At 34.0% G+C, this 15,416-nt stretch overlaps 1 protein-coding gene across 2 annotated transcripts in view; it reads left to right on the forward strand.

Moving 5' to 3' along the window:
- The window catches only part of LOC126964687 (protein obstructor-E-like), a 52,329-nt gene that overhangs the window by 2,491 nt on the left and 34,422 nt on the right, over positions 1–15,416 (forward strand). The window lies entirely within an intron of this gene.

A 15,416-nucleotide genomic window follows, 5' to 3' on the forward strand; every position in this document is an offset into this window, starting at 1 on the left:
ACTTTACATATTTTTATATTAAATTATAAATGAAATTATTTGTAAATCGAAGAAAATGTTAATCATAATATAAAAGAGTGCTACTTCATCTCATTAGCTCAACCCTTAACGAAGAAGCGGTAGATTTAATAAGAAAAAATAATTTTTGACATTCATAAAGTGTCATTTCCTAAATGAATAAAGTGATTTTGATTTGATTTGATTAAGTCTTTATTGTCATATACATAACTAGCTGACACGACAGACGCGATTCTGTCAATAGAGAAATATGTAAGTATTACGGAATAATGTAGTCTATAGCCATTGGACCAGTGCTGAAGCCTTTGAAAATGATAAATAGTGAAAAAAAAGTGGTAGGATGAAACCTACTATTGGAAACGGAAGAGAATATAACAAAAGTAAACCGAAAAATAAATTGCAGGCGATCTGAGGTTGAGAAGTGGAAAAGGGGAAAAAAAAACTGTTTATTTCGATTTCCGGTAAAACCTATAGAAAAAAGTTAAATGGCAAAGTTGTAGGCAATAAAAAGATCTACAAATTTTGTATTCACACTTTTTTCACATATCCTCAAAATTTATTTGAAAAATAAAAAAGTTATTCGTTTTTTTATTTTTATCTTTTACAAAAAAATAAATTTACACGAAATTTGGTGAAATGTTTACCTTTTCTTTTTTATTTTTTTTTTAAGATAATAAGGGACGAGACGAGCAGGACGTTCAGCTGATGGTAATTGATACGCCCTGCCCATTACAATGCAGTACCGCTCAGGATTCTTGAAAAACTCAAAAATTCTGAGCGGCACCACAATTGCGCTCGTCACCTTGAGACTAAGATGTTAAGTCTCATTTGCCCAGTAATTTCACTAGCTACGGCGCCCTTCAGACCGAAACACAGTAATGCTTACACATTACTGCTTCACGGCAGAAATAGGCGCCGTTATTTATTATGTCCCAAATACAATGTAATTTATTTGAATAGAAATATTTATTTTTTACCTTATTTTGACTCAAATATCCAAAAATAATTCAATCGAAAATTCACGCGTTAAAAAAACACCCTATTTCAAAAATATTGTGTGATTTCTGTTCTTTGAAATCTCTTCTTTCCGATAGTATAAAAAATATACATTACAATGGTAGATGTTTTAAAAATTTAAGCCCTTCAAAAGGTATTTCAAAAAGAATTCATAACTGTTATTTCGTAGCAGTAAAAATATCAATTACAATTAATCAAATCATTTTAAAAATGTAAAAAAGATAATGATTCAGTGTTATATTATCCTTTATCTAGTCTAAAACTTAATGTATTTATTGTTTAATTTGAATCTATTGTATATTTGACATCAATATTCTATTAATCCAATATCAGGACTACCGGTCCACATCCGGCTCAATGAAAGATATAAATTATTAATTAGGCTATGATATCAAACGCTTCACAATATATATTCTTTGAATTGTATAATCAATACATTTATTTTAATTTATGGATTGTATATAGAAATTTTGTAGCAGTTTTTGAAGAGGATTTGCATTGCATGAAACATTTATTTTATATTTGTACCTCGTGAGGACATATCCACAGTATATTATGATATATCAAATCAAATCAAATCAAAATCAGTTTATTCACGTAGGTCACGGAAATGACACTTATGAAAGTCAAAAAAAAATTTTTTTTTTATTGAATCTACCGCTACTTCGTAAAGGGTTGAGCTAATGAGAAGAAGTAGCAAGAAACTCATTGCCACTCTTTTATATCAAGATTTACATTTAAGTACACACTCAAACGTCAAATAGTCAATGTCTTACACGAGTAAGTCAAAAAAGTAAATGTAAATTAATACAAAAGTTATTGGGTAAAGTAGCTGCATCATCCACATACACCATAAATCCATCTATCATAATATACTATTTGTATGATATACTACTGGTTTTTGAACTACTTCCTTGTGACTTTATTACTAAAAATCATAAACTAAGTATAATAGACAAACACTCTCTTCATTACGGCGCGACTAAATTTAAATTATTTATGTGTGATAGTTTTACAGATGTGTTAGTGAAGTGTGTAGATAGAGTTTTGCTTTTAGTCAATCCCTATGACAAAATATATTGATAACGGCGTCATACTCACATCTTAAGAAAATATAATGTTTACTGCGTGTATAAAATGTTATTATTATTTTTAATATTTTAGTGCGTTTTTCATACTAAAATAATATCATACAAAAAACGTCAACATAAAAAAGCGTCACGAAAGTAGTATTCAAGAATCGGTAATTACTTGCGAAATATTTCTTTAGTTTGATTGTCGCTATATGTAACAGCACAATCTAATACAGAACACGACACTATTATATACTTTTATTAATATGCGTTAAAACACAGAACAATAACGATTGCCATAATAATAAAAAAATTAGTAAATATTGCCTGCGCGTCTGTTAAAGTCAAAGTTAAATAAACTTTATTCAATTAGTCTTAAATAAATAAAAAGTCGAACAAGTTAGAATATATTGGATGCCTTTTATGCCTTTTCATATAACAAACTCAACGGCATTAACATTAGGCAGTTTTCGTTCAGTTTTGTTTCGACCGCGCTTTGAATACAACGCCACGCAATGACAGTATTCAGTGAAAATCTGTCCAAATAATAGCATATTCAAACTTAAAAGGATTGAGTGTCCTGTTTCAGGTAAGTGCCACTTTTAATTAACAAAATTGTAACTAACTTGACGTTTTTAGTCACTTGGCTAAATAATTACATTAATAATTGCTAAAACAAAATGTTCTTGTTTCGTGATCGCGTCCGACCTTCTAATGAGTGTATACAATAGACTTTGAACATTAATGCCATGACACCAGTGGAAGGCTCCTTTGCACAGGATGCCGGCTAGGTTATGGGTACCTTAAAGCAGTAATGTTTAAACATTACTGTGTTTCGGTCTGTAGGGCGCCGTAGCTAGTGAAATTACTGGGCAAATGAGACTTCACATCTTATGTCTCAAGGTGACGAGCGCCATTGTTGTGCCGCTCAGAATTTTTGGTTTTTCAAGAATCCTGAGCGGCACTACTTGTAATGGCGTATCAATTTTCACGAGCTGAACGTCATGCTCATCTGGTCCCTTTTTTCATAAATAAAAAAAAACAAAGAAATAAAGTGTTAATTTGAATGAATGTTTCATGTTATGTGTATAAGTTGTTATAAACGTATATACAAAGTCAAAGGGTGCAGGATTAGTCTGAAGATTGATGTTAGGAATTAGGATTGAGTTCAAAACAAACAATTAAGTAGAGCTTAAATGTGTTTCCAACTTACTACAAAGTAGATCGGTTAAGACTTGTATTTCTAGTATTGCCACGGAATAAATTGACCTTTACATAACATAATTGATAATGGTTATTCATCGTGATCTAAATTTTATGTCCTGTTCTAAGACAAGTGCTTTACTTAGCTACTTACTTTACTTTACCTATTCTTAACTCTGTTTGCTTTTGAAATTCAATTAAGAATTTGTTTATTTTTGTGCTTGTATTAATGTGAAATTTCTCGTCTACTATTTCTTAAACAATTTCCCTTATTCTTGTGCCAGACTTTGGTAAGTCAACATCTACTGAGGATGCCTCGTGTAGAGGAATTTACTCTCAAGACAGCGCATTTTGGACAATTTCCCATAATTCTTGGTCTAGCCACAAAAACCCTACTTTTTATTGAATTGAACTCGTAACATATTCAGATCGATTTAAAAATGACGCCTTCTTCTCTCTCAAGACGCCATTTGCTTCCAAGGTGATAGAAATGATTTCTTTGATTATCGCGAGTGTTACAATTTACACGTTTAAATAAAATAATTTGTTATGTTTTTAAAGTGATAACCATCACTTTAGGGATTAATTACACAAATAAAACTGAAAACAAAATTTTATGAACGATGCGGGACTCGAGCTCACGACCTCTTGCGTTCCGTGCGAGCGCTCTTTTCAAAATCTTATTTGCTTTGTTCAACTCTCTCTTGAGTGTCAAGATGCCACACACACACAAGCATCTAATAGTTGCCGTAATAAAAAAAGCCATAGTTCTTAGGTAGTGCGCAGCGGGGACGTTACGTTTTCTGTATAATTATGTAGTTACATCATCAAATTAATAAATAGCCATATATTTAGTAAAATTACTACGTTTTGCAATGTATTTAATTAGTATTTTATGGTTCTGTAACAATAATAATTATTATTGACGCGTCGACAGTTGCATCTTTGACATCTGCTGACAAAAAAGATGTAAATACTACGTAATAAGACGCACGGCTGTCTAAGTAAAAATTGAAGTTTAATTTAGTATGAAACGTGCAGTGAGATATAAGATATTATTATTGACAGAATTACAATTGGGCGACAAAGTGTAATCCGGCTAAGTTTGAAAGCGAATAGTTGCTTTCGGAGTAGTGGATTTTGGCTATCTCCGTTTTTTCCAAGATTATATCCACCGTCTGTCAATCTATCAATGACTGCATACAATCGAGTGAATCGCTTTTTTACACGCCAATTATTAGCTTCACCTGTATCTACGATTTGTTTGTAACCGACTCATTTAGGCGCAATTTTAACTCACTTTAACAGGCCGATTTTGTTCAAACTTTGTAGATTTATCGAGGACCGATGACAATACATTGATTTGATAAAATTATTCCATTTTCCAACTTATAAAAAAAAATCTTAATTCTTAGAGAGTTTCGCTTGGCTGCTGTTGGTTGGAAACCTCAACATGTTTACAAACAGATTAAAAGAGGGAAATAATCTAAAAGACACTTCTCCGCAACAAAGAGTTTGAACAATAAAAACTTGCCCAACAAACTTAAATCATAACATTTAAATTTGTGTTAAGAAGTATTAAAGTATAATGCTTGGACGGTGGAAACTTTTTTCATAATATAAAGCATATTACAAACGCTTCATTGCTCTTAAACTTTATCACCCTTGCGGCTATGTTAGCCGTATACAAAGCGGTTATGTTATGAAACTTTCAACAAAATTAATCATTTATTTTTGCGGCTCCAGGGCTATTTTGTTGTTTATTGCCTCCAGTAATATTTCATGTATTTAAAAAAAATTGTTGATAGTTAATTGTTATGTAATAATAAATGAATTATAGTTATTTGCATGAAGAAAAAAAAATACCTAATAATATTAATTGATAATAGTTAATCTGGAACACTATTATTATTTTTTGGAAAAGGAGGACAAACGAGCGGACGTGTCATCTGGTGTTAAGTGATCACTATCGCCCACATTATCTTGCAACACCAGAGAAATCACAGGAGCGTTGCCAGCCTTTAAGGAAAGTGTACGCGCTTGTTTTGAAGGTACCTTATATTGTATCGTCCCGTAAACACCGCACAAAAAAAGGCATAAAAAGGCGTTTATTTTCTCAAAATTGATTTCTTTAGAATTCTTTTTGATGTCATTTCTTATACTACTAGATACTACTACCGCTTCGGAAACAAATCGCGCTCTGAGAGAGAAGAAGCTCTCCCAGCATTCTTTTTTTTTCGCTCTTTTCAATAAAAATATACAATATTGTACAGTCATTTCTATCGCTATAAAATAATCACAATCTAGTCCCAGGCTGTCCGATCATTTAGATATTCAGCAGTGGAGTAATAGGATTTACGACAGAGCCATTTTTTTTTATAAAACTGTTAAATTTATTTATAGATAATGCCTGAACAGTGGCTGGGACTTTATTGTAGAAGTGTATACATTAATTAAATGTATCTTATGAAGCCTGCTAGAATTAGTTACAAGCAATCCCTTATTTCTAGTGTTATAATATATATACAAGGAAGCTGATTCCACAGATTTGTGACATGTGTTATAAAGTTCCTTGTAAACCTCACTGTGAAGGAACGCCACACATCCAGATGGTTGATGATATCCTAATTTATGGTGTCGTGCGAAGGTGTAATTCAGCGGCAGGAATAAGGTGAAACAGCTCTTCGAACCACTCCTCGTGATAAATGCGATAGAAGACACTCAATGAAGCGACGTCTCTACGCAACGTCAAGTGATCCAGTCGTTCACAGAGAAATGGGTCCCTGACAATTCAAGCTGCTCTGCGTTAAATGCGGTCAAATGGTTCGAGCTGATACTAGGGTACACCAGACCAGAGATGACAGCAATACTCCATATGTGGCCAGACCTGCGCTTTGTAGGGCGCTAGAATGTGGTCCGGCTTGAAGTATTGCCGTGGTCTATTTATGACGCCCAGTTTCTTCGAAGCCAATTTGGCTTTGCTCTCCAGATTACCGCAGAATTGGCAATTGCTCGAGATTTCGGTTTAAAAGATTAAAACACGTGAAAATTTAACTGTGTTACGTGGAAAGAGTTCCACTGAAAACGTGACTGAAAAGGTTACGAAAATAATAATAAAAATGTAATTTTAGGCAAAAACCTAATTGAAAAACACAATTATAATTACATGTGTTTTTATCCTTTAAAATGTATTTTATTTAAATTTGTAACACTCGCGTTATTCAAAGAAATTCTAGTTTCAACCTTAATCCTTCCTTAATGGATTACTAACTACAGGGACAATTGAACCAAAAGTGTGAAAAGGGTTTGGTTTTTTCCTGAAAGCACTTACGTTGTCTAATGCTCAACGTAACAATCAAATAAACAGCTACACTACTACGTAACATAACCATTACATAAAAGTGTACACATTTGTTTAAAACAAGCGTTAGTCAACACCATTCAGTAACCATTCTTACATATTATTACTTAACTTCAAATCATCTGCATTTCAAATTACGTTTCGACATTTTTATGGTCTGGGACTTCCATTACGTACAATCTTATCATCACTAAACTTATACACATCTTATAATTACACCTTATCGTTTTTGCAATATATTTCCTAATTTGTTCCTCCATCTGTTTCGGTCTGTCGCATGGCGGAGTGCGATGCTGATGGGTTGGTTAGTCTGCTCGGATATTTGGTCAGACCAGCGTCGTGGGCTAAGGGGCTTCACTACCTTCTCAAGAATGGTATCTTGATATACTTGTGCCGATGTTTTCCACAAAAGTTTGGCTCAGTCGCTTCTTCATAGCCTACTTCATAGTCTCTGAAGTCAGATAGTGCCCACGTTGTACTCTGTCCACTGATTGACTTCCTCAGAGCTTTGAGCATAAATACTGTCAATTTGCTTGTTAAAATGTTGGTCGATTGTAAAAAATTTCTCATCCGTAAGCAAAATCCTTTTTTCTGTGATTTTCTGTTACCTCCAGTAGTTGTTTCGGTTTTACCACCCTATCCTTTTTTAAATTATTAGTTAAGAAATGACCAGTAAGTCTCTTATTGGCTGCAAGACCTAAGCGATCTATTAAAATAGGCGACATTGTTCTAGGTGTTATCTTCATCTCCCGAGATAATATATTTTGCTATCGGACAGGATTTCTTTGAATTCTTTCTGTTACTGCTTTGACCACATCTTTCGTACGAACACTACGTGGACGGCCAGATCTTTTTCTGTTACAAACAGAGAAGGTCTCATTAATATCCCGGTATAAACAAACATTTTACGCAGGCGTATGGAGAGTTTAAAAAGTTGCATTTGGCTCCATATATACTTTGTGTAATGCAATCACAGCGATTTTTCTCTTTATCACCCCACTCCATTTTAATATCGCAAAATATTGTACAATGTATTGGCGCCAAAATGAAAAAACTCAATGAACATATTAAAATATAAAAATGACAGATTCTAAATTCAAATGAAATATTTTGTTTATTTTTAATTTGAAATTGAAAACTAAGTATAGAGTTGTGTCTGTAACGGGAACAGTGTCGCGAGTTAAATTGTTTTCCTCATCTCAAAAAATGCCAAAGCGCGTAAAGAAGTTTTCGCTTCAAAAATCGCAGCATTGAATCAAAAGCGATCTAGTCAGTCAGTAAATGTATTTTTAAATCATCCAACAACTGCATGTTGGATGATTTAAAGACACATTTAGATCTAAAAGTTATTCATGCAACGTTACACAAAGAAATCAATTTATTACAAAACTGAATGCGTATAACTAGTATGTGCGTTTGTAAATATTTTTTATAAACAAGGCATACATTCGGGTCAGAGCGGTTTTATTATTCAGAAACAAAAACACTGCCTGTCGTGAATTTTTATAGCGTTGCATACGTGAGGAGTCACCGGTAAAGAATGCATTCAGTGTCGGTGATGTTTGTATGTTATTGAATAAATCATTTTTAAATTGAACAGCTATTTCTGCTGAGAAGCAGTAATGTGTAAGCATTATTGTGTTTCTGTCTGAAGGGCGCCGTAGCTAGTGATACTGGGAAAATGAGACTTAACATCTTATGTCTCAAGGTGACGAGCGCAATTGTAGTACCGCTTTTTGGGTTTTTTTGGCGCTTTTTGGGTTTTTCAAGAATCCTTCGCGGACTATATTGTAATGGGCAAGCCGTATCACAGTTACCATCAACTGATCATCCTGCTCATCTCGTCTCTTATTTTCATTAAAAAAATGCGTTCAATTTTGACATGATTAATTATTTACGCGTGAAGTTTTTACCTTACTTCTATATCTCGTGAAGTAAGAACCGTGAGCATTACGCTTCGCGTACACCAGTGGGAAGCTCCTTTGCACTTTTACTCACAGGATGCTGGCTAGATTATAGGTACAATGGCGCCTTTTTCTGCCGAGAAGCAGTAATATGTAAGCATTATTGTGTTTCATTCCGAAATGCGCCGCGCCACAGCTAGTGAAATTACTGGGCAAATGAGACTTAACATATTATGTCTCAAGGTGACGAGCGCAATTGTAGTGCCGCTCAGAATTTTTGGGTTTTTCAACAATCCTAAGCGGCACTGTATTGTAGGCAGGGCGTATTACAATTACCATCAGTTGATCGTCTTGTTCGTCTTGCCCAATATTTTCATTAAAAAAATTGAGTGACTCCGACGTGAATGTGCTTACACTGCTACCGTGTACCACTGGACGAGTGACAACATTGGACGAAGCCGGTATTCTGTAGTTGAGTATGTTGCGACGCGTTTTTGCCACGATACTGCAGCGCGTCGGGGATATATGCTGAGGCGCGCGTAGATTGTTTTTACTCGACTATGCGAAAGCGGTGTACGTCCCTGTTGCGTAGGGTCCGGGCTAGCACCAATGGTTATCTGAGGGCATTTTCTCACAGTTTCGATTGTCAGTACCTGAACCACTGGTGTATGATACATGTGCTGACAAGTCGGCCCTGTTCTAAATTAGGAAGGCTTAGATTTTAAGATATCTTGTATTAACACTAGGTTTTAAGTTACTAACACATTATGATCATTTGTTGGTCGAAATAAAGGATTTATTATTATTAAAATGGGGGAATTTAGAAAATTGACACCGTAATTTAATTCATCGACATCGGCGTGTATTGGATAATGAAATACTTATATAATAATAAAAAAATAACAAATTGCTTAGATTTTAAAGAGCGACATCTCAAGTCAATTTCCTAATATATATTGGGGTTGAGCAGGTTATCAACAGTAAAGTAGATCCTGTAGACGAAGCCACAACCTGAGAGTTAAGTAAGACTTATCAATATTTATGAAATTTAAGTCACTCGAACGGTTGGCTCAGTGAAAAGGCGCTCGCACGGAACGCGAGAGGTCGCGAGTTCGAGTCCCGCATCGTTCATAAATTTTGTTTTTAAATTTAATTTGTGTAATTAATCCGAGAAGTGAAGGTTGTCGCTTTAAATAAAATAACAAATTGTTTACCACCAGCTTTTTGCAGAATTGAAATAGCCAATCAAGTTTGTATAGTTTTGAATGTGTTTTGAATAAATACACTTAATTTACACTGTAGACGCCGTGCCGGCAGACTGGCGCGATACTCCAACAACTTCGAATTCAACGGTTGTTTACAATTTTGTTTTAATTTACTTACAGTTGAGTTCGTGAGAAAAACATACAAGAAACTAAACGGCTACTCTTTTCAATCAAAAAGAGTATTTCACAATGGTTGCAATAACAAATTAGTCTGTAAGGTGCTGCAATATATGAGTCGTGTTTAAATAATATCAAATATTTCATAGACTGTAGGTACCTGTGTTACTAATAAACGCAAAGTCATTATTCCAAATTTTATTTTGCCTTTGTCACTATAGAATTACGTACATGACAGGGAAAAGTAATGTTCACCTTAAATATAAATTATCGTATATTGGATGCATCAACCTTTAGAGCTTGAATTCATTCGTGTAAGGATGCTTCGTGAACATGATGGTCATAATTAGTAATCGCATTCAACATATACATAAATACTGAATAAAAATAACTATATTAAACAAACAACAAATATAATTGCCCGACTTCTTCGCAATAATTCGCACAAGAATTGCTTCTTTTTGGGATCGAATGAGACGCTCCAGCGACGAAATTCTGATGACTGTCTCTAACAATGTATATAATAACGATATTTTCAAAAGATGGATGGACATCCATAATAAAAATTAGTTATTTAATATAAGTAAGTAATTGTAATTAATTTAGTTTAATTTTTTGTAAAATTAGTGGTAAGTTAATTTGATTTATTAGTGGTAATTTAATTGTAATTTTGATTTCAATTGTATTTTCTATGGGTTATACCTGATATAAATGATTATTATTATCATTATTATAAAACTCTAATGACATACATTGACATACTCAACGAACGTAAGTATACTAATTGCACCACAGTTATTAATTGAGTCGAGTGAAAGCCCAGCGAAGCCTCATTTCTGTCGAGGACGATCAAAGCGGCGTGAGAACATACAGACAAATGAAGCAATCACTTTGTGTTATTAGTTTTTGTTTGTGAGACTTGTTCAGAGCAGATGTTGTTTGTTGCACGCGGTAATAAGAATTTAATATCCGGACGACCGAGACTTGCTCGGATTTTTAAGAATGTATAAAACTTGAACAAAAAGTAACTAATAGGACATCTGGATTCGAACCGGGGTCTTCTGCTTTCCGGATCACCCAATGTCCCATCTGAGCTATTATAGTCTAGTATATAGTGGCGAAATTTACCTTTGTATTGTAATGTTATTGTAGCTGTTTCTCATTAAAACACGGATAAAACTACATTTTTAAAATTGAAACCTAGCTAGATCGATTTATCGCCCTCAAAATCCCCTGTATTCTAAATTTTATGAAAATCGTTGAAGCCGTTACCGAGATTCAGGTTATATATATATATATATATATATATACAAGAACTGCTCGTTTAAAGTTAAAAGATGAAGCGATACTTATTACCTACATTACCGGCCATTTTTCTATAGAAACATACTCGATTGTTTTATTCTTGGTTTTAATTAAGCCCAGACTAAAACTGTTTCCAATTATATTTCTAGTACAGTCTATACGGAAAGAAAACAGTCATAAGATTTGAGGGCGCAGTTTTGTTTAATTCTATATTTGTTATGTTGACAACACTATAGTGCGACTGTTATATCATGATACTTTGAAATTATGTTAGAATATAATGTATTGAAATTCAGATAAATGAAGCAATTACTTTGCGTTATTAGTTGTTGTTTGTTGTTGTGTTGTCAAGCTTGTTCAGAGCAGAAGTTTATTGCTGCACGCGCTACTAAGAATTTATGAAGCGATTTTTATTCCTACTACGGTCATTTTTGTATAGAAATATTTTCGATTGTTTTATTATTAGTTAATATAAACCTCAGATTGATAATGTATTCTATTCAGATCAATATCACCAAAATAGTCTATGCGGAAAGAGAACCGTCATGAAGATTTGAGATTTGACAATTACACTTTAACGCGACTGTGACATCTTGATACTCTTAAACTGTGTTAGAATATAATGTACTTACATTCAGATAAATTAAACAATTACCTTGCGTTATTAGTATTTGTTTCTTAGGCCTGTACAGAGCAGAAGCTTATATATTATGTATTCTTACGTTACCGGTCATTTTTGTATACAAACATTTTCGATAGTTTTATTCGTGGTATTAATTAGCCCCAGACTAATAATGTTTTAAATTAAAATCAAGATAAACAACTGCGTGCTCAAATAAGTCTTGAGGGCGCAGTTTTATGTAAATACCGTATTTTTTATGTTGACAACACTATTGTGCGACTGTAACATCTTGATATTTTGAAGCTATGTTGCAATATAGTAATAATTTAAGATTTCGCCCTAAAATATTTAAAATAATAAGCTTTATAAAAATCATAATGTTAGTTCCATTTTATGCTACGGTGGTTCTCGTTCCACACAGATTCCATCTATATCTCTCTGTTTTGTTTTTTTTAGTACCAGGCTACTTCAAACAGTGCTTCAAACGGCTTAGTCAAATAGTCCGCAAATAGAAGCCTTGTATACAAAACCGTTAAAAATACGTGAACTAAACAATTTGTTATGTTTTTACCCTCACTTCTAGGATTAATACACAAATAAAATAGGGTTGAGCAGGTTATCAACTGTAAAGTAGATCCTGTAGAATGTAGATGAACCACAACCTATGAGTTGAACAAAGCATACAAGATTTTATGATGATACGTCACTCTAACGGTTAGCTCAGTTGGTAGAGCACTCGCACGGAACGCGAGAGGTCGTGGGTACGAATCCCGCATCGTTCATAAAATTTGGCTATCAATTTTTATTTGTGTACGTGAAATAATTAAAATAGTCCGACACAGAATATATCCTTCCCATTTTTTGGGCTTCATCTTTTTTCCATTGAAAAACAATTTTCGATTATTTTATTAACACACCTTATACGCAGCTGACTGTGTTTCAGTCCTGGAGCTATTCATAAACTAACCCTTAAATATGTAAACGGCACCTTACGTCCCTCACATTAATTATGAATGGTGGTTCCTTACCTTGTCAGCTTTCATACAATAGGAGTTAAATCTTTGTTAAAGACTAAAATAACCATAAATTTTTATAGCAAAGTAGTAATTTAAAGAAAGGCACGCACACAATACACACAGAGTCTTCCTATGGTCGGTTTTTTTAGGTCCTTTTAACGGCGGTATATCTATTTGATAGCGTTATTGGTTCGATTACACACAAAAGTGTGTTTCTGGTCGACACAACACTAGTTATACTCCGTTTAAAAAAGAGTTAACTTAACTGACCAATACGTACCGTTTAACTGTTCCATAAATTGACGTCGAAAACGTCTACTGGTGCACAAAGGCCTACCCCAAAGATTTCCACGACGATCGGTCCGACGCTGTCCTCATCGAAAAATCCAAAACTCTGAGCGGCACTACAAGTGCCGGCACAACACGAGATCGTACGGATCTGCGGATCGGAGAACTAAAATCACCGACATAGTACAACATTACTGTTTCGGTCTGAAGGTCGCGTCGTAGCTAGTGAAATTACTGGGCAAATGGGACTTAACATCTTATGTCTCAAGGTGACGAGCGCAATTGCAGTACCGGCACTGCATTGTAATGGGCAGGGCGTATTATCATCTGAACATCCTGCACGTCTCGTTCTTATTTTCATAAAAAAAGTGCCAGGGGCATAAATTAGTTACCACTTCAATTAGTTGAAAACTTTAGACGTATCTAAAATTAGTTTACAGAATAGTAATATGAGATACTAGATACGAGATATTATTGATAATCTAATGTATGTTCATAGGCACATAAGTGAATTTGCTAGAAACTGTCATAACCATAATGTTAACACCAGGAACAGACATAAACTTATAATGCCTACTACTCGGCTAAGTCGGGTTAGTCAGTCTTTTGTGGGGCGATGTGTATGCTTTTACAACAAGATCCCAGAAAATGTTCAAAACAAAAGTATTACGTTATTCAAAAGAATTGTTAAAAAACGTTTGTGTGGTAAAGGTTACTATAAAATAAATGACTTTCTTAATGATACCACAGATTGGGAATAGAGTGACCGCCCTCAGGCTATTAAATAATAAGTTTAATTGTACAATATTACTTTGTAAACATATTTTCTCGATGCAAAAAAAGCCCGCTGAGTTTGTTGCGCCCGTTCTTCTCAGGTCTGAGGCATTCATTTTGGAATGGGTGGTAGTTTTTGACTTTCAATAAGTGATGTCACATCCTATTTTGAATAAAAATATTTGAATTTGAATTTGAAATACAATACGTTGTGTTATTCCAATAAAATGTAGTCAATGTTGTCCCCTGAGGCTGTATTGCCAAATTGCATTGCAATTTAACTTGACAGAGATATACAACCTCAACCTACGTTCGTATCTACTCATCTGTTATTCATAATGTTACACTGCCTTTGACCTATTAATAATTTTCGAAATAATTATTAAAGATATTAGATTGAAACCATCGTCAAACAGAATAGCGTAAGATGAACATTACATGCCGGGTCTAATATACAAGATTGTAATTTTAATTTATGAATGAATGTACAAACAATAAGTTCAAGCTCTAAAGGTTGATTCATCCAACATACGATAATTTATTTATACAGTTTATTCTATACTACTTTTTATGATATAATTTATATTATTTAAGCACGATTCCTATATTGGATGCAGCACTTAACAAAATAATTTGTTTTGTATATTACAGCCATAAAATACTCTATTTGATTAAACAAAGTGGCCGTTGAGTTTCTTGTATGTTCTTCTCACGGGCTCAACTTTTTACGAACATAATAATAGCGTAAATTCATTAATTTAAAAGAAAAATTTGTAGTGACGATTCAAAAGTGCTTAGTTTAAGCCTAATTTAATAAGTTTATTTGACTTTGACTTTGAATATATTCAATCGTTTATGGCATTGGTTGGCATTTATAAAAATAACCACAGAACAATACTAGTTTAAAGACAAACAAAGCGAGAAGGGAGAACATCTCTAACGGAGAGCTAAATAAATAATAAGAAAAATGTAACTTTTAATCAAGAACTTATGTAAAAGTACAGTTACATTTACAAGCGTTTAAATCCCTTTAAAAGTGTTTTATTAAAATAAATTGACAGCACTCGATTCGAACAAAGAAAATACTATGCCTAAATATTTGTCAAAATATTGAATTTTTTACTGAAAAGGAGAACAAACGAGCGTACGGAGCGTACCTGGTGTTAAGTGATACTGCCGCCTACATTCTCTTGCAACACTAGAGGAATCACAGGAGCGTTGCCGGCCTTTAAGGAAGGTGTATGCGCCCCTTTTTGAAGATACCCGAAGAGGCCCGCCACACATCCAGATGGTGGGGATGATATCTAAATTTGAGGCGTGTCGTGCAAAGGTGGAATTCGGCGGCAGGAATCAAGTGAAGCAGCTCTTTGGAACACGCCCGTGATAAATGCGGTAGAAGACACACAATGAAGCGACGTACGTAGTATCTACGCAACGCCAAGTGATCCAGCCG

Source organism: Leptidea sinapis, chromosome 5 (assembly GCF_905404315.1).
Source record: "Leptidea sinapis chromosome 5, ilLepSina1.1, whole genome shotgun sequence".
NCBI classification, from domain to species: domain Eukaryota; kingdom Metazoa; phylum Arthropoda; class Insecta; order Lepidoptera; family Pieridae; genus Leptidea; species Leptidea sinapis.